The 16,762-nt window shown below is 43.4% G+C and overlaps 1 long non-coding RNA gene across 2 annotated transcripts in view; it reads right to left on the bottom strand.

Annotated features, from left to right (window-relative positions):
- Window positions 6,945-16,762, bottom strand: part of LOC102158878 — a 124,304-nt gene continuing 114,486 nt past the window's right edge. Inside the window, exons 7-9 of one of the 2 annotated variants that reach the window (XR_002340467.1) lie at window positions 10,014-10,629; window positions 9,096-9,176; window positions 6,945-8,096 (exon numbers count right to left, since the gene is read on the bottom strand). This is a non-coding gene — a long non-coding RNA (uncharacterized LOC102158878). Of the gene's footprint in view, window positions 9,177-10,013; window positions 10,630-16,762 lie in introns of both variants that reach the window. The other variant, XR_002340466.1, reaches the window with a different exon arrangement.

Genomic DNA, 16,762 nt, shown 5'->3' on the forward strand with positions numbered 1-16,762 from the left:
CAGGTTTTTTCTTGATTTCAAGTTGTATAGCATTGTGGTTGGAAAAGATGCTTGATATGATTTCAATTATTTTTTTGTCTTTTTGCCTTTTTCTAAGGCCACTCCAGCGGCATATGGAGATTCCCAGCCTAGGGGTCTAATCCGAGTTGTAGCCACCAGCCTATGCCAGAGCCACAGCAACACAGGATCTGAGCCTCGTCTGCAACCTACACCACAGCTCACAGCAACGCCAGATCCTTAACTCATTGGGCAAGGCCAGGGATCAAACCCACAACCTCATGGTTCCTAGTCGGATTTGTTAACCACTGTGCCACAATGGGAACTCCTGTTTTCCATTTTCTTGAATTTATCGAGGTTGGATTTATAGCCCAGGATTTGATCCATCTTAGAGAACGTTCCATGTGCACTTGAGAAAAATGTGTATTCTGTTGCTTTTGGATGGAATGTCCTATAAATCTCTATTAACTCCATCTGGCTTAATGCTTCATTCAGGGCCCATGTTTCCTTATTGATATTCTGCCTGGTTGATCTGTCCATTGCTGTAAGTTGGGTGTTAAAGTCCGCCCCTATGATTATGTTATTGTTGATCTGTGCTTTTAAGGTTGTTAGCAGTTGCCTTATACAGTGTGGTGAACCTATGCTGGGTGTGTAGATATTTAAAATTGTTATATCTCCTTCTTGGATTGATCCTTTGATCATTATGTAATGACCTTCTTTGTCCCTTAAAATATTCTTCATTTTAAAGTCTATTTTGTCTGAGTATTGCTACTCCGGCTTTCTTTTGATCCCCGTTTGCATGGAATATTTTCTTCCATCCTCTCACTTTCAATTTGCATGTGTCCCTAGAGGTGAAGTGGGTCTCTTGAAGACAGCATATATATGGGTCTTGTTTTTGTATCTGTTCAGCCAGTCTGTGTCTTTTGGTTGGGGCGTTTAGTCCATTAACACGTAAGGTAATTATAGATATGTATGTTCTTATTGCCATTTTATTAATTGCTTTGGATTTGTTTTTGTTGCTCTTTTCTCTTCCCTTCTCCGCTTGTTCTCTCCTCTTCTGGTTTGATGACTGTCTTTAGTGTTGTATTTGAGTTGATTTTTCTGTGTTTGTGTATCCATTGTAGACTTTTGGTTTGCAGTGATTCTGAAGTTTTGATATAAGAGGCTATATGCATATGAGATTGTTTTAAGTTGTTGTTTTCTTAATTGCAAGTTCATCTCCAGTGTCCTGCATTTGTACCCACCTCTTCTCATGATTTCTGATTTGGGTGGCATAATTGTGCATGATTATGATTTCGTATCTTTACTGCATATGTACCTTTATGGGTGAGCCTTGTCATCTGTGGTATTTTTGTTTCCTGCTGCTGTCTTTTCTTTTCTGCCTAGAGAAGTTCCTTTAGTAGTTGTTGTAAGGCTGGTTTCGTGTTGCTGAATTCTCTCAGCTTTTGCTTATCTGTGAAGGTTTTGATTTCTCCTTTGAATCTGAATGAGAGCCTTGCTGGGTAAAGTAATCTTGGTTGGAGGTTTTTTCCTTTCATCATGTTAAGTATATCATGCCACTCCCTTCTGGCCTACAGAGTTTCTGCTGAAAAATCTGCCCATAACCTTATCAGGGTTCCCTTGTATGTTTTTTTTTTTTTTTTTTAACCACACTCATAACATGTGGAAGTCAGGAATTTTTTTTTTTTTTTTGCCTTTTTGCTATTTTTTGGGCCGCTCCCGCGACATATGGAGATTCCCAGGCTAGGGGTCCAATCGGAGCTGTAGCCACTGGCCTATACCAGAGCCACAGCAACGCGGGATCCAAGCTGCGTCTGCAACCTACACCACAGCTCACGGCAACGCCGGATCGTTAACCCACTGAGCAAGGGCAGGGACCGAACCCGCAACCTTATGGTTCCTAGTCGGATTCGTTAACCACTGTGCCACAACGGGAACTCCTCCCTTGTATGTTAATCTGTTTATTTCCCCTAGCTGCTTTCAAGATTTTCTCTTTGTCTTTAATTTTGGTCAGTTAGATTAATATGTGTCTCGGGGTGTTCCTCCTTGGGTTTATTTTATATGGTACTCGTTGTGCTTCCTGGATTTGAGTGAGTGGTTCCTTCCCCATGTGAGGGACGTTTTCGGCTGTTATCTCTTGGAATAGTTTTTCTGTCCCCTTCTCTCTCTCTTCTCCTTCTGGCAGCCCGATAATACGGATGTTGGTGCGTTTAGTGTTGTCCCAGAGACTCTCTTCATTTGTTTTCAATCTTTTTTCTCTTTTCTGTTCTGCATCCGTAATTTCCACTCATCTGTCCTCCACCTCGCTTATTCATTCTTCTGCCTCCTGTATTCTGTGGTTAGCTGCTTCTCGTGACTTTTTTTATTTCCGTTATTGTATTTTGCATCTCTTCTTGTTTAAGTTTGGTATCTTGGCTCTCTTTGGCCGGTGTTTCCTGTAAGTTATCCATCTTTGCCTCCAGTTTATTTCCAATGTCTTGCATCATCTTCAGCATCAACAGTCTAAAGTCTTTTGCCTGGAGGCTGAGAATCAGCTCATCGCTTAGGTGATTTTCTGGGGTTTTTCCTTTCTCCCTCATCTGAGTTATAGTTCTCTGTCTTTTCATTTCTATAGGTGTTTGGTGTGGTGACCTTCCTCCTGATAATAGAGTTGTAGCCTCTCTTCCTTCTGGTGTCTTCCCCCCCTGTGGCTGAAGTTGGTATGGGGGGCTTGCTGTAGGCTTCCTGATGAGAGGGGCTGATGCCTGCCCCCTGGTAGGTGGAGCTGATTCTAATCCCTCTGGTGGGTGGGGTTTAGTCTCTGGATGGGATTAGAGGCGGCTGTGTGCCTGAGGGGTCTTCAGGCAGCCTGTTTACTGAGGGGTGGGGCTGTGATCCCTCCTGGGTTGTTGTTTGCCCTGGGGCTTCTCAGAGCTGACTGACGGGTGGGGCCAGATTTTCCCAAAATGGCCACCTCCAGAGAAAGGCTTGTTGCTGAATATTCCCGAGAGCTTTGCCTCCAATGTCCTTCCCTCACAACAAGCCACATTCACCCCTCTTTTCCCAGGATGTCCTCCAAGAACTGCAGGCAGGTTGGACCCAGATTCCTATGGAGACTTTGCTTTGCCCTGGGACCCCCTGCACGTGAAAGTCCGTGTGTGCCTTTTAAGAATGGGGGTCTCTGTTTCCCCCAGTCCCATGGAGCTCCTGTGCACAAGCCCCAGTGGCCTTCAATGACAGATGCTCCAGGGGCTCTTTCTCCCAGTGCCAGGTCCCCACAGGTGAGAGTTTGATATGTGGCTCAGAGCTCTCACTCCTGTAGGTGAGTCTCTGTGAACCAGTTAGTTTCCAGTCTGTGGGGCTTCCCACCCGGGAGGTATGGGGTTGTCTATATCATGAAATTGTTCCTCCTACCTCTTGATGTGGCCTCCTCTTTGTCTTCTGAAATAGGATATCTTTTTTAAGGTTTCCAGTCCTTTTGGTTGAAGATTTCTCAGTCTTTAGTTGTGCATTTTGTTGTTTTTAGGAGAGAAGTTGAGCTCCAGTCCTTCTATTCCGCCATCTTAATCTTGACTCGGAAGTTCTATTCTGATCACTTGTATTTTCCTTCTCCGAGAGAAACTACCAGGTTCCAGTCTTGGCCACTGACCCTGAGAGGAACCTGGGGGAAGGACCTTATTGGCGGACCTCTGTCTGCAAAGCTCAAGGTGCAGCAGCAACACAGCTCCCCAGCCTCCTCTCTGACCCACAGAGACTCATCCAATGTTATCATTTTATATTTCCTGTTGAGGAAGCAAAGAAAACAGTGTCCCACCACAGCCATCCTCAAAGATTTGGCCTACAGATCCTAGCTAGGGCTTAATTCAATCACAGCAGTCCTTAGAGAATTGTTCAGGCCAGCTCAAAAGCAATGATATTTCACCTATATTTGCAACTTATCTATCACACATATAGCTCTTAAGATATAAAAGCTCTCTCCTCAATAATAAGGTCTCAGCTGGATTTTAAATAAACATTTAAAATATGTACAGACCAACTTCCAGCTCTAAGATTAAGTCCTGCAGCTCTTGCACAGTATGGTGATGACAGTTAATAACAGCGCACCATATACCTGAGAATGGCTAAGAGAGCAGATGTTAATGTTTTCATCATGAAAAGGAAATGGCAGTTATGTGACGGGATGGAAGGGTTGGCTGATGCTCTGGCTGCAATCATTTTGCAATATGCAAATGTACCAATCAACTCGCCGTATGCCTTAAACCAACCCGGTATTATGTGTCAATGTTATCTCAATAAGGCTGGGGAAAATAAGTTAAAACACACAAATTAATGAAATAGATACGTAGAAAAGAAAGCCTACGAGAAATCCATAACCAAAAAATATTTGAGTTGGTGCAAACTGTTGAAAAAACAAAGGATAATAAGCATCCCATAGTCTATGGCCTTGATGAGGCATTAAAAATGGTAGCTTAAAAAATGGTACAAATGAACAAAGCAGAAATGGACTCATAGACATAGAAAACAAACTTTGGGTTACCAAAGGGAAAAGTGGGAGGTGAGGGAGAAATTCGGAGATTGGGACTAAAAAATACACACTACTATGTATAAAAGAGACAACCAACAAAGAGCTACTGTATAATACAGGGAACTCTACTCAATGTCCTGTAATAACCTATGAAGGAAAAGAATTTTAAAAAGAATAGATACATGTGCATGCACCATATATAGATATATAATATATGTGCTATATATGTACATGTATATATATATATGCACACACACATAACAAAATCACTTCGCTGTATACCTGAAGCTAACACAACACTGTAAATCAACTCTATTTTAATACATTTTTAATAAATAAAATAAAAGGGAAGAAAGTAAAAAAAACGGTAGCTTAGGTGGAATGTTCGTATTTTCTAGAAATGGCTACAAGCCTATCTCCCATTCTAAATGCTCTTGTAGAAGAGATGGGACCTGCTTCTGCTCCCCTTGAACCCAGGAAGGCCTGTAACATCTGGAACCAGCAGACTCACTCACAACCAAAGGATGGCATGGACGTTTTGGGGTGATTTTTTCTGCAGTGATGGCTAACTAGACCTGGAGCTGTTGTCCTCACTCCGCAGACAACACAGAGACATGAAATAACTTTCCCTAGAACACACAATTGTGTTAGATGCCAGGTTAGAGGCCAGATCTCTTGATACTTGATGCAACGGTATTCCCACTACAGCCTCCTGTGCTGGGAGAAATCATTGCCGCTGATTCTTCAAGTTCAGCTACCTGGCTGTCTGAGCAATATGTTCTCTTGCCACACTCTTTGTTGGCCCTATGTAAATTTTTTTGCAGTGAGAATCCATTAGAAAAGGGGGTCTAAAAATACATCATTGCCTTAGCTCTCCTTACATTTTCCCCAAAAGCGACCCCTGTCAGCAATTCTTAATGAAACTCTCTTTTGCCTTTATCATAGTTCCCAATTAGTTGCTATTAATCTTTTAAAAGCAAGAAATTAACCTCTCGCTTTTTGGAATGAAAGAAGAAACCTCAAGGTTGACAAATCACCTCGATGGAACACATTAAGTAAGATATGAAAAGGCCGGGCTCTAACAAATGTAATTTAGAGGAAGCTGCTGACCAAAGACGTATCGTTTCTCTCTGTTGAGTTCTTCCTTTCTTGGTTTTCTGTTTAGGAAATGGATGGAAAATTGGAGAAGCAGAGATTTAAAAGAAGAACTAGCTTTAGGCAGAGCTGAGCAACAGTTTGTTTTGACCGTTAGGGGAATGTCAACAGAGATAAAGCAGAAAAATAGCCAAAAAGTGGGCAGAAAAGCAGCAGGTCCAGATTAATAGATGAGAAACTTCAACCCTAATAATTCTAGATGAAAACAAAATATGTATCTGTATACACACACACACACACACTTTCTGAAGTTTCCTTTAAATCGCCTCACCTGACGAATGAGAACACGAGCCTAGAGATGATTTGAAGCAACTGCCCCATCGCACTCCTTTTTAGCAGCAGCAAGAGAAGACCCCCTGCCCAGACTGGTGTGCTTTTGGCTTCTCTGCATCTGGTCAAGGGCACTATCAGGTCCTAGAAAATGCTCCAGCCCCGCTTCCTCTGCTGGCAAGAGGCTGCGGGCACCCCGGGCCCAGGAGCCCACTCCCAGGGGGAGGCTGTTTGTGCCTCAGGCTCAAGGCTCTTACCGCCTCAGTGAGGGTTTATGTGCTTCTTTTTCTGCTCCAGGACTAACGCTGAGGCCCGCATGCTAGGAGCTTGATAAGTACTGGTTTAATGGATTAAGAAAAACAGATAGATCTAAAATCTCTTTTAATATCTGGCTGAATGTCTGACACCAAGTAATGGTGGGGGAATAGAGTTATGATTTATATGCCCATAAAGATCATCGTCTGCCTTCTGGCCTTACTGTTTTCCAGCTCTGAGCCTTTCCGTGTGCATTATGAGGGGAAGCCTGAAACTCACTGATAACAGAAACAAGAATATTAATCCAGAAAAGACTAATACTTTAATTCAAAAAGACAACATGCAGCACTATTTACAAGAGTCAAGACATGGAAGCAACCTAAATGTCCATTGGCGGAGGAATGGATAAAGATGTGGGGCATATTCATATATGATGGAATATTACTTAGCCATAAAAAAGAAAGAATGCCATGTGCAGCAGCATGGATGCAGCTAGAGATTATCGTACTAAGTAAAGTAAGTCAGACAGAGAAAGACACATACCATATGATATCACTTATATGTGGAATCTAAAATATGACACAAATGAACTTATTTACAAAACAAAAACAGACTCACAGACAGAACAGACTTGTGGGTACCAAAGGGGAAAGGGGTAAGGAGGGATAAGTTAGGAGTTTGGGATTAGTAGATATACACATTACTATATATAAAACAGACAACAGGACTTTCATATACACACACACACTGTACATACATGAAACTGAATCACTTTGCTGTACACCTGAAACTAACACAACAATGTATGTCAACTATATCTCGGTTTTAAAATAAAAGAATATTAGGATGCTACAGCTCCAATAACAACAAGCATAGCTCAACACTTGAAATAGCTTAGGAAATCTATGGTGCCTCAATGACATATAAACAGAATCCGAATGTATGCAGAGTGTATGAAAAAATAAGGAAAGGCAGCCTGCTCTCTCCTCCCGTTGGTTGTGTGCCAAGAGAGCTAACCCTGTAGCTACATCTTAGCTCTCAGTGCCTTATGGACGTCTCCACTACATACCTACAGTAGGCAACTAGGACGGGCTGTCACTCGCCTTGGAAAAGGGGCATCACAGAAGCCACCACACACACCAGAAAAACCAACCACGGACAGCTTCTGAATTTCCTTTTGAAAGTCACTGCATATTTTCCCTGAATCCCCTTGACATTATATTTATACCTATAATTAACATGTTATAATACACTCTACATACACTCTACATACATTCGGATTCTGTTTATATGCAATTAGCTGGAGAAGATGGGAAAACAGTTTCCCAAATCCAATATATTAAAGGGAGCATTTCCATCTAGTTACTGCCGGAAGAAATAGTACTTAAAACAACGTGCACCAGATCAAGTTAATGGACTCTGCAACATCTCCAACAGGAGAAAAAAATTCTTGAGGAGGGAAGTAGAGGTCTGAACGTGTGATGGAATGGCCTCCCCGACTGCATTTCCAGGAGGAAACATTTCCCTTTTCCTCAGGTCGACAGAAACAAGAGGATGCATTTCCGGGAGTAATGAATCTCTCTTCCACCTGCCAGATGCCTGCCTCAACAGGGTGGATTCTCTTTCTTACCTGAAGCTCGAAGTGCATGGCTGTGTAATTCGGCGGGAGACACGCCCCAGTGGCTCAGGGCTGCTGCAGAGAGATTTAGGCAGATTCTACCAAGTCCCCAGCTCGGGACTGTCCTGCCGGCCAGCTTGGCTGCACGGTTTTGCCTTCACTCTGATACCCACAATCCTCTTCTTGTCTTTTTCCAGCCCACCATTCCTATTTTAGCCTTCACTCGCCAAGTTCAGGGTCATTCCTTATCACCTTGGTCCGGAGCCCCTGGCTGCTGCTTGAGCGTCTCTGCGATGGCTGTGAGAGATCATGAGTGCGAGACATCACTTTATTCCACAATAGTCCACACCACCAACCTCGATCCTCAGCCTCAACCAGCCCTAGGTTCTTCTAAGGAAACTTAGCCACTCCTTTCTTCCGTTGAGGCAGATTTAATCTCCACGAGCTTCTGACAGCTCCCACCTTAGCACCATGTTGCAAAGGGGTCTCCAGTCCCTGGAACAGGAACTATTCAAGCTGAGGCTAAACTGCCCTCTTTCAGGAGTGTTTCAGAAAACGTCTCCCGGGGGAAGGAGTTTGTAGTGCATGCCTGCGGAGATGGGCTGCTGCCTCCTTGTTGTGGTCCTGTCGGTCATGAGCCCACGGCTCTACCTAAGTCCTATTTTTGCATCTCCTCCCCAGCCACACTGCAAGGGCACAATGTCCACATCCTTCTGAGCTCTCAGAGGAAGGGTCTTAAGACAGGAATTAAGAGTTTGGGAGGCACAGTATTCGACTCCTGAACACCAAGTGGAGAAGCAGGTTCAAAGGCCATACCCCCAATTTCCAGGACCTCTCATGACCCCACCCTGCCCCGCCCCACCCCACCATTATCTCCAAGACCACAGCTCAGAGTAGCTCAGGAAGTTCAGGAGGCAACACAGTTGACCAGTGGAGCTGCCCAGCTTCAAGCCAGCAGCCCCCTCCCCCTCGCTGGGCCTCAGAACTTCTGGGGCTCAGATGACAGACGAGGCAGTGAAGTCCTCTTCTGTCGCCCACTGTGTTGACGGCAGGACAATCTGTGTGTGAGGTGATTGTAGGACAATCCGCTGGGTGGGGTGTTTGAGCCCCACATGTGCTTTAGTGGTTTTACTCAAGACTCAGCATTATTCCCTAATTTAAGGAGTCCGCCGAGTCCTTAATTTTTGAAGGCGTTTTCATGTACCATACCTCTCTCGATTAGCACTGCCTTCTTTAACCTGTCATTTCCATGCACACGTGACTATGAGCTTATTCTCAGCGGCCTAATGCACATACCTTCAGGCAGACCCAGGACTCACCACCCTGGCAATTTGCAGGCATCCATTCTTTCCGAGGGCCCTTCCTCCGAGAGGGTCTCTAGTAGAGAAAACACAAAGAAGCCTTGTTTCCCCATTTCCAGGTTGTGGTTCTCAGAAGAATCAACCACCTGTTCACTCTCACAACAAGCCAAGAACTGCTTTTCCGGGGAGTTCCCATCATGGCTCAGCGGAAATGAATCCGACTAGTATCCATGAGGATGCAGGTTTGATCCCTGGCCTTGCTCAGTGGGTTAAGGATCTGGTGTTGCTGTGGCTGTGGTGTAGGCTGGCGGCTACAGCTCCAATTCGATCCTAAGCCTGGGAACCTCCAGGTGCTATGGGTGTGGCCCTAAAAAGCAAAAGAAAAAAAAAAGAACTACTTGTCCAGATTGGAAGACATGAGATGGAATTACTTTTAGTTTTAAATGAGAATTTTAGCCCCCCTTTACTCTCTGGCTTCCTTTCCTGGGATGGCTTACTCCCATCAGGCAATACTCCTCATTTTGCTTACTCTGTTCCCTGGAAAACACCTGGAACCCTCTCTCCCACTTGGTCAAGAAAATTCTAGCCTCCTCTGGAAGTCCAGTTCAATATATTCTGTGAATAACAGCCATCATTACTTCAGCTCATACTGTTTTTCCCTTTAATTTACGTTAACACTTAACTAAATGTAATATTATATAAGAACACTAAATGACAAAGGTTCCTTAAAGTTCTCTATTTTACATCAAGAATATAAAATTTTGGTGAAAGGACCTGGGATGCGGTCCCTATTGATTCTAAAGCTAAACTGTTTAACATCCAAACTATAGTTTTCCCATTCTTAAAACGGGGATGACATCAGCCATGTCAAATGAGCGTTTAATTTATTTGATCAATTATTTTTGAATCTTACTTTTTATGCAGTCAGCAGCCCAGATCCTGCAGCTGCTGTCTCTTCCATCCATGAACTCGAGCAAACACAATGAAAAGTTAGCCCGAAAGCCTCCCAGACTCAGCTCCAACCTGGAGAGAGCGTGGATGTCGTCACGTTTCTCCTTTACGACCAGCCGCAGCTGGACATGCTGGAGATCAGTGGTTTCTACTGGGTCCAGTGGAGAACCGACGTGTCAGGGAAACCAGCCCTCCTCCAGCTCTCTGTGGACAGAGTCCCCGCTGCGATCTTTCCCTGGAGCAGACGCCTCCGGGGCCACAGACTCTGGCAGAACACGGCAGTGATCACTGCGATGGATGTTGGCAGCTGAGCACCACTGGTGTGCATCTAAGAAATTCCTCTGGGCTGTACACTTTGGAAGAAGGTCCGGCCGCCTCCAGGAGCATCACCAGGTCCTCAGAAGATCTGAGAACGATGCCCTTGAATCTGACAGGGAAAAGGGCCAACACTGCAAAATACACCCAGAGTGGTTTCACCACAAAGCCGACTCTCTGGGGAAAACGCCTGCCAGAGATTTCGCCCAACAGGTGGAAGAGAATTCTTCCTGCTCCTACCCCCTCCAGGCCTTCTTTGTCACCTGACAGAGAAAAACAAATAAACAGAACACCAGGGGAAGAGAAAAGTGAGTAGAAGAAATATTTGAAGTAACACGGCAGAAAACATTCCAAAATTAATGGCAGATGCCAAACCACAGTTCCTGAAAACTCGAAAACACACATAGTGGAATAAATACATCAACCTGGTAAAATGATGACTCTAGTACATGTGACAAGTTACATATGTATATGTATATAGTTAGATATATATATATATAGTTTTATATATCTATATATATATAAATAAATATATATATATTGCCATGCATATACAAAATGCAAAGCCTAAAGCAACAACGAAAAAACCTATATGAACAATTACATTCAAGAACATTAGGGATATATCGAAATGAAATTCTAAAAAACATTCAAGGGAACTAAAGGAAGGCAGGAAAATGAAAACAGAGAAATAAAAACCAAAACTAAAAGGCAAGCTTAAGCCCTAATGTACCAATACTTACTTAAATGTAAATGGTCTAACTCTGCCAATTTAAAGAAATAGGTTGGTAAAAAAAAAAAAAAATTACCCAATTATCGGAGTTCTCCTGTGGCACAGAGTTAAGGATCCAGAGGTGTCATCGCAGTGGCTCAGCTCGATCCCTGGCCTGGGAACTTCCACAAGCAGCAGGTGTACCCCCCCCAAAAAAATTACTCAATGATAAGTTACCTGCAAGAAATTCACTTCAAATATAAATATACAAGCAAAATGAAAGTAAAAGAATGAAAAGAGATGTACAAAGCAATCATTAATCAAAAGAACCCACAAGCCTCTATCGTAATATCAGATATTAGTAGACTACAGACGAAACATGGACAAAAACAGTAACAACAATCAAACACTCAATAGGAGTTTCCACTGTGGCTCAGTGGGTTTAGAACCCGACGTTGTCTCTGTGAAGATGTGGGTTCAATCCCTGGCCTTGATCAGTGGGTTAAGGATCCGGCATTGCCGTGAGCTGCTGGGTAGGTTGCAGACACAGCTTGGATCCCACTGTTTGCTGTTGTGGCTGTGGTGTAGACCAGCAGCTGGAGCTCAGATTTGATCCCTAGCCTGGGAACTTCCATATGCTGTGGGAGATGCCCTATAAAGACGAAAGAAAGAAAAACAAAGATAAAACCCTCAATAGTTAGATGAACGTGTTCTTTGAAGTTTGTGTAATAAAATCAAAGGTAACAGAACAAACTACACACACACACACACACACACACACACAGAGTCCTCTGATTTATGGAAAAGCGGAGGTTGCACGGTGGGGGAAGGATGACATTCTCAATGAGCAGTGCTGGGACAATCATCTGTCTACATGGGAAAATTATATTGGCCCCATCACACAGTAGGGAAAAGAAATCAATGCCAGTTGCATTGCCTATCAAAATGTAAAGGGTATGACAATAAAGCTTTTTTGTTGTTGTTGTCCTTTTGCCTTTTCTAGGGCCGCTCCCACGGCATATGGAGGTTCCCAGGATAGGGATCGAATGGGAGCTGTAGCTGCCAGCCTATACCAGAGCCACAGCAATGTGGGATGCAAGCCGTGTCTGTAACCTACACCACAGCTCATGGCCAGCTGGATCCCTAACCCACTGAGCAAGACCAGGGACCGAACCCACAACCCCATGGCTCCTAGTTGGACTCATGACCCACTGCGCTATGACAGGAACTATGACAATAAAGCTTTTAAGGAAATTGTAGATAACATTTTCATGACCTTGGAGTAAGCAAGATTTCATTAAAAGGGCAAAAGAAGAAATAACCATAAGAGAAAAAAGTCATAAATTCTGTCATATTAAAATCAAGAAATTCTGAAGGGATTAACATGGCAGAATACGACTGCAGCTCAACTTCTCTCCTAAAAACAACAAAATGCACAACTAAAGACTGAGCAATCTTCAACCAAAAGGACTGGAAACCTTAAAAAAGATATCCTATTCCAGAAGACAAAGAGAAGGCCACATCAAGAGGTAGGAGGGATGATTTCATGATATAAACAACCCCATACCTCCCGGGTGGGAAGCCCCACAGACTGGAAACTAACTGGTTCACAGAGACTCACCTACAGGAGTGAGAGCTCTGAGCCACACATCACATGCTCATGTGTGGGGATCTGGCACTGGGAGAAGGAGCCCCTGGAGCATCTGGCATTGAAGGCCACTGGGGCTTGTGCACAGGAGCTCCATGGGACTGGGGGAAACAGAGACCCCATTCTTAAAAGGCACACACGGACTTTCACGTGCAGGGGCTCCCAGGGCAAAGCAAAGTCTCCATGGGAATCTGGGTCCAACCTGACTGCAGTTCTTGGAGGACATCCTGGGAAAAGAGGGGTGAATGTGGCTTGTTGTGAGGGAAGGACATTGGAGGCAAAGCTCTCAGGAATATTCAGCAACAAGCCTTTCTCTGGAAGTGGCCATTTTGGGAAAATCTGGCCCCACCTGTCAGACAGCACTGAGAAGCCCCAGGGCAAACAACAACCCAGGAGGGATCACAGCCCCACCCCTCAGTAAACAGGCTGCCTGAAGACCCCTCAGGCACACAGCCCACCTCTAATCCCATCCAGAGACTAAACCCCACCCACCAGAGGGATTAGAATCAGCTCCACCTACCAGGGGGCAGGCATCAGCCCCTCTCATCAGGAAGCCTACAGCAAGCCCCCCATACCAACTTCAGCCACAGGGGGGGAAGACACCAGAAGGAAGAGAGGCTACAACTCTATTATCAGGAGGAAGGTCACCACACCAAACACCTATAGAAATGAAAAGACAGAGAACTATAACTCAGATGAGGGAGAAAGGAAAAACCCCAGAAAATCACCTAAGCGATGAGCTGATTCTCAGCCTCCAGGCAAAAGACTTTAGACTGTTGATGCTGAAGATGATGCAAGACATTGGAAATAAACTGGAGGCAAAGATGGATAACTTACAGGAAACACCGGCCAAAGAGAGCCAAGATACCAAACTTAAACAAGAAGAGATGCAAAATACAATAACGGAAATAAAAAAAGTCACGAGAAGCAGCTAACCACAGAATACAGGAGGCAGAAGAATGAATAAGCGAGGTGGAGGACAGATGAGTGGAAATTATGGATGCAGAACAGAAAAGAGAAAAAAGATTGAAAACAAATGAAGAGAGTCTCTGGGACAACACTAAACGCACCAACATCCGTATTATCGGGCTGCCAGAAGGAGAAGAGAGAGAGAAGGGGACAGAAAAACTATTCCAAGAGATAATAGCCGAAAACGTCCCTCACATGGGGAAGGAACCACTCACTCAAATCCAGGAAGCACAACGAGTACCATATAAAATAAACCCAAGGAGGAACACCCCGAGACACATATTAATCTAACTGACCAAAATTAAAGACAAAGAGAAAATCTTGAAAGCAGCTGGGGGAAGGAAACAGATTCACATACAAGGGAACCCTGATAAGGTTATGGGCAGATTTTTCAGCAGAAACTCTGTAGGCCAGAAGGGAGTGGCACGATATACTTAACATGATGAAAGGAAAAAACCTCCAACCAAGCTTACTTTACCCAGCAAGGCTCTCATTCAGATTCAAAGGAGAAATCAAAACCTTCACAGATAAGCAAAAGCTGAGAGAATTCAGCAACACGAAACCAGCCTTACAACAACTACTAAAGGAACTTCTCTAGGCAGAAAAGAAAAGACAGCAGCAGGAAACAAAAATACCACAGATGACAAGGCTCACCCATAAAGGTACATATGCAGTAAAGATACGAAATCATAATCATGCACAATTATGCCACCCAAATCAGAAATCATGAGAAGAGGTGGGTACAAATGCAGGACACTGGAGATGAACTTGCAATTAAGAAAACAACAACTTAAAACAATCTCATATGCATATAGCCTCTTATATCAAAACTTCAGAATCACTGCAAACCAAAAGTCTACAATGGATACACAAACACAGAAAAATCAACTCAAATACAACACTAAAGACAGTCATCAAACCAGAAGAGGAGAGAACAAGCGGAGAAGGGAAGAGAAAAGAGCAACAAAAACAAATCCAAAGCAATTAATAAAATGGCAATAAGAACATACATATCTATAATTACCTTACGTGTTAATGGACTAAACGCCCCAACCAAAAGACACAGACTGGCTGAACAGATACAAAAACAAGACCCATATATATGCTGTCTTCAAGAGACCCACTTCACCTCTAGGGACACATGCAAATTGAAAGTGAGAGGATGGAAGAAAATATTCCATGCAAACGGGGATCAAAAGAAAGCCGGAGTAGCAATATTCATATCAGACAAAATAGATTTTATTTATTTTAGTCTTTTTGCCATTTCTCGGGCTGCTCCCGTGGCACATGGAGGTTCCCAGGCTAGGGGTCGACTGCCAGCCTATGACAGAGCCACAGCAACGCCAAATCCGAGCCACGTCTGCAACCTATACCACAGCTCATGGCAACGCCAGATCCTTAACCCACTGAGCAACTCCAGGGATTGAACCTGCAACTCAGGGTTCCCAGTCAGATACATTACCCACTGAGCCACGATGGGAACTCCAAAATAGATTTTAAAACAAAGAATATTTTAAGGGACAAAGAAGGTCATTACATAATGATCAAAGGATCATTCCAAGAAGAAGATATAACAACTTTAAATATCTACACACCCAACATAGGTATTCCACAATATATAAGGTAACTGCTAACAACCTTAAAAGGACAAATCAATAATAACACAATCATAGTGGGGGACTTTAACACCCAACTTACAGCAATGGAGAGATCAACCAGGCAGAAAATCAATAAGGAAACTCAGGCCCTTAAAGAAGCATTACACCAGATGGACTTAATAGAGATTTATAGGACATTCCACTCAAAAGCAACAGAATACACATTCTTCTCAAGTGCACATGGACCATTCTCTAAGATGGATCACATCCTGGGCTACAAATCCAACCTCAGTGACTTGAAGGTAATTGAAATCATATCAAGCATCTTTTCTGACCACAATGTTATATGACTGGAAATCAAAAACAAGAAAAAATCTGTAAAAAACACAAACAAGCGGAGACTCAACAACATGCTACTAAAGAACCAATGGATCACTTAAGAAATCAAAGAGGAAAGTAAAAAAAACCTAGAAGCAAATGACAACAAAGATACAACAGTCCAAAACCTATGGGATGCAGCAAAAGCTGTTCTAAGAGGAAAGTTTATAGCAAGACAAGCCCACCTCAGGAAACAAGAAAAAACTCAAATCAACAAGCTAACTTTACATCTAAAGCAGCTCGAGAGAGAACAGACAGAGGTAAAGTGAGCAGAAGGAAAGAAATCATAAAGATGAGAGCAGAAATCAATGAAATACAAAGAAAACCATAGAAAAGATCAATGAAACTAAAAGCTGGTTCTTTGAAAAGATCAACAAAATTGATAAACCCTTAGCCAGACTTATCAAGCAAAAAAGAGAGAGGATTCTGGGAGTTCCCGTCGTGGCGCAGTGGTTAATGAATCCAAGGAACCATGAGGTTGCGGGTTCGGTCCCTGCCCTTGCTCAGTGGGTTAACGATCTGGCGTTGCCGTGAGCTGTGGTGTAGGTTGCAGACGTGGCTCGGATCCCACATTGCTGTGGCTCTGGTGTAGGCTGGTGGCTACAGCTCCGATTGGACCCCTAGCCTGGGAACCTCCACATGCCACTTGAGCGGCCCAAGAAATAGCAAAAAAAAAAAAAAAAAAAAAAAAAAAAAAAAAAAAAAAAAAAGAGGATTCAAATCAATACAATTAGAAATTCAAAAGGAGAGTAAGAACGGACATCACAGAAATACAAAGGATCATAAGAGACTACTATATGCACCTATATGCCAATAAAACAGAAAACCTCGAAGAAATGGACAAATTCTTAGAAAAGTACAATCTTCCAAGACTAAACCAAGATGAAATAGAAAAGATGAATGGACCAGTCACAAGAACTGAAATGGAAACGGTGATTTAAAAACTTCCAACAAACAAAAGTCCAGGACCAGATGGCTTCACAGGCGAATTCTATCACACATTTAGAGAAGAGCTAACACCTCTCCTTCTGAAACTATTTCAAAAACTGCAGAGGAAGGGATACTCCCAAACTCATTCTGTGAGGCCACCA

The sequence above is a fragment of the Sus scrofa genome, chromosome 18 (genome assembly GCF_000003025.6).
Source record: "Sus scrofa isolate TJ Tabasco breed Duroc chromosome 18, Sscrofa11.1, whole genome shotgun sequence".
In the NCBI taxonomy this organism is placed as follows: domain Eukaryota; kingdom Metazoa; phylum Chordata; class Mammalia; order Artiodactyla; family Suidae; genus Sus; species Sus scrofa.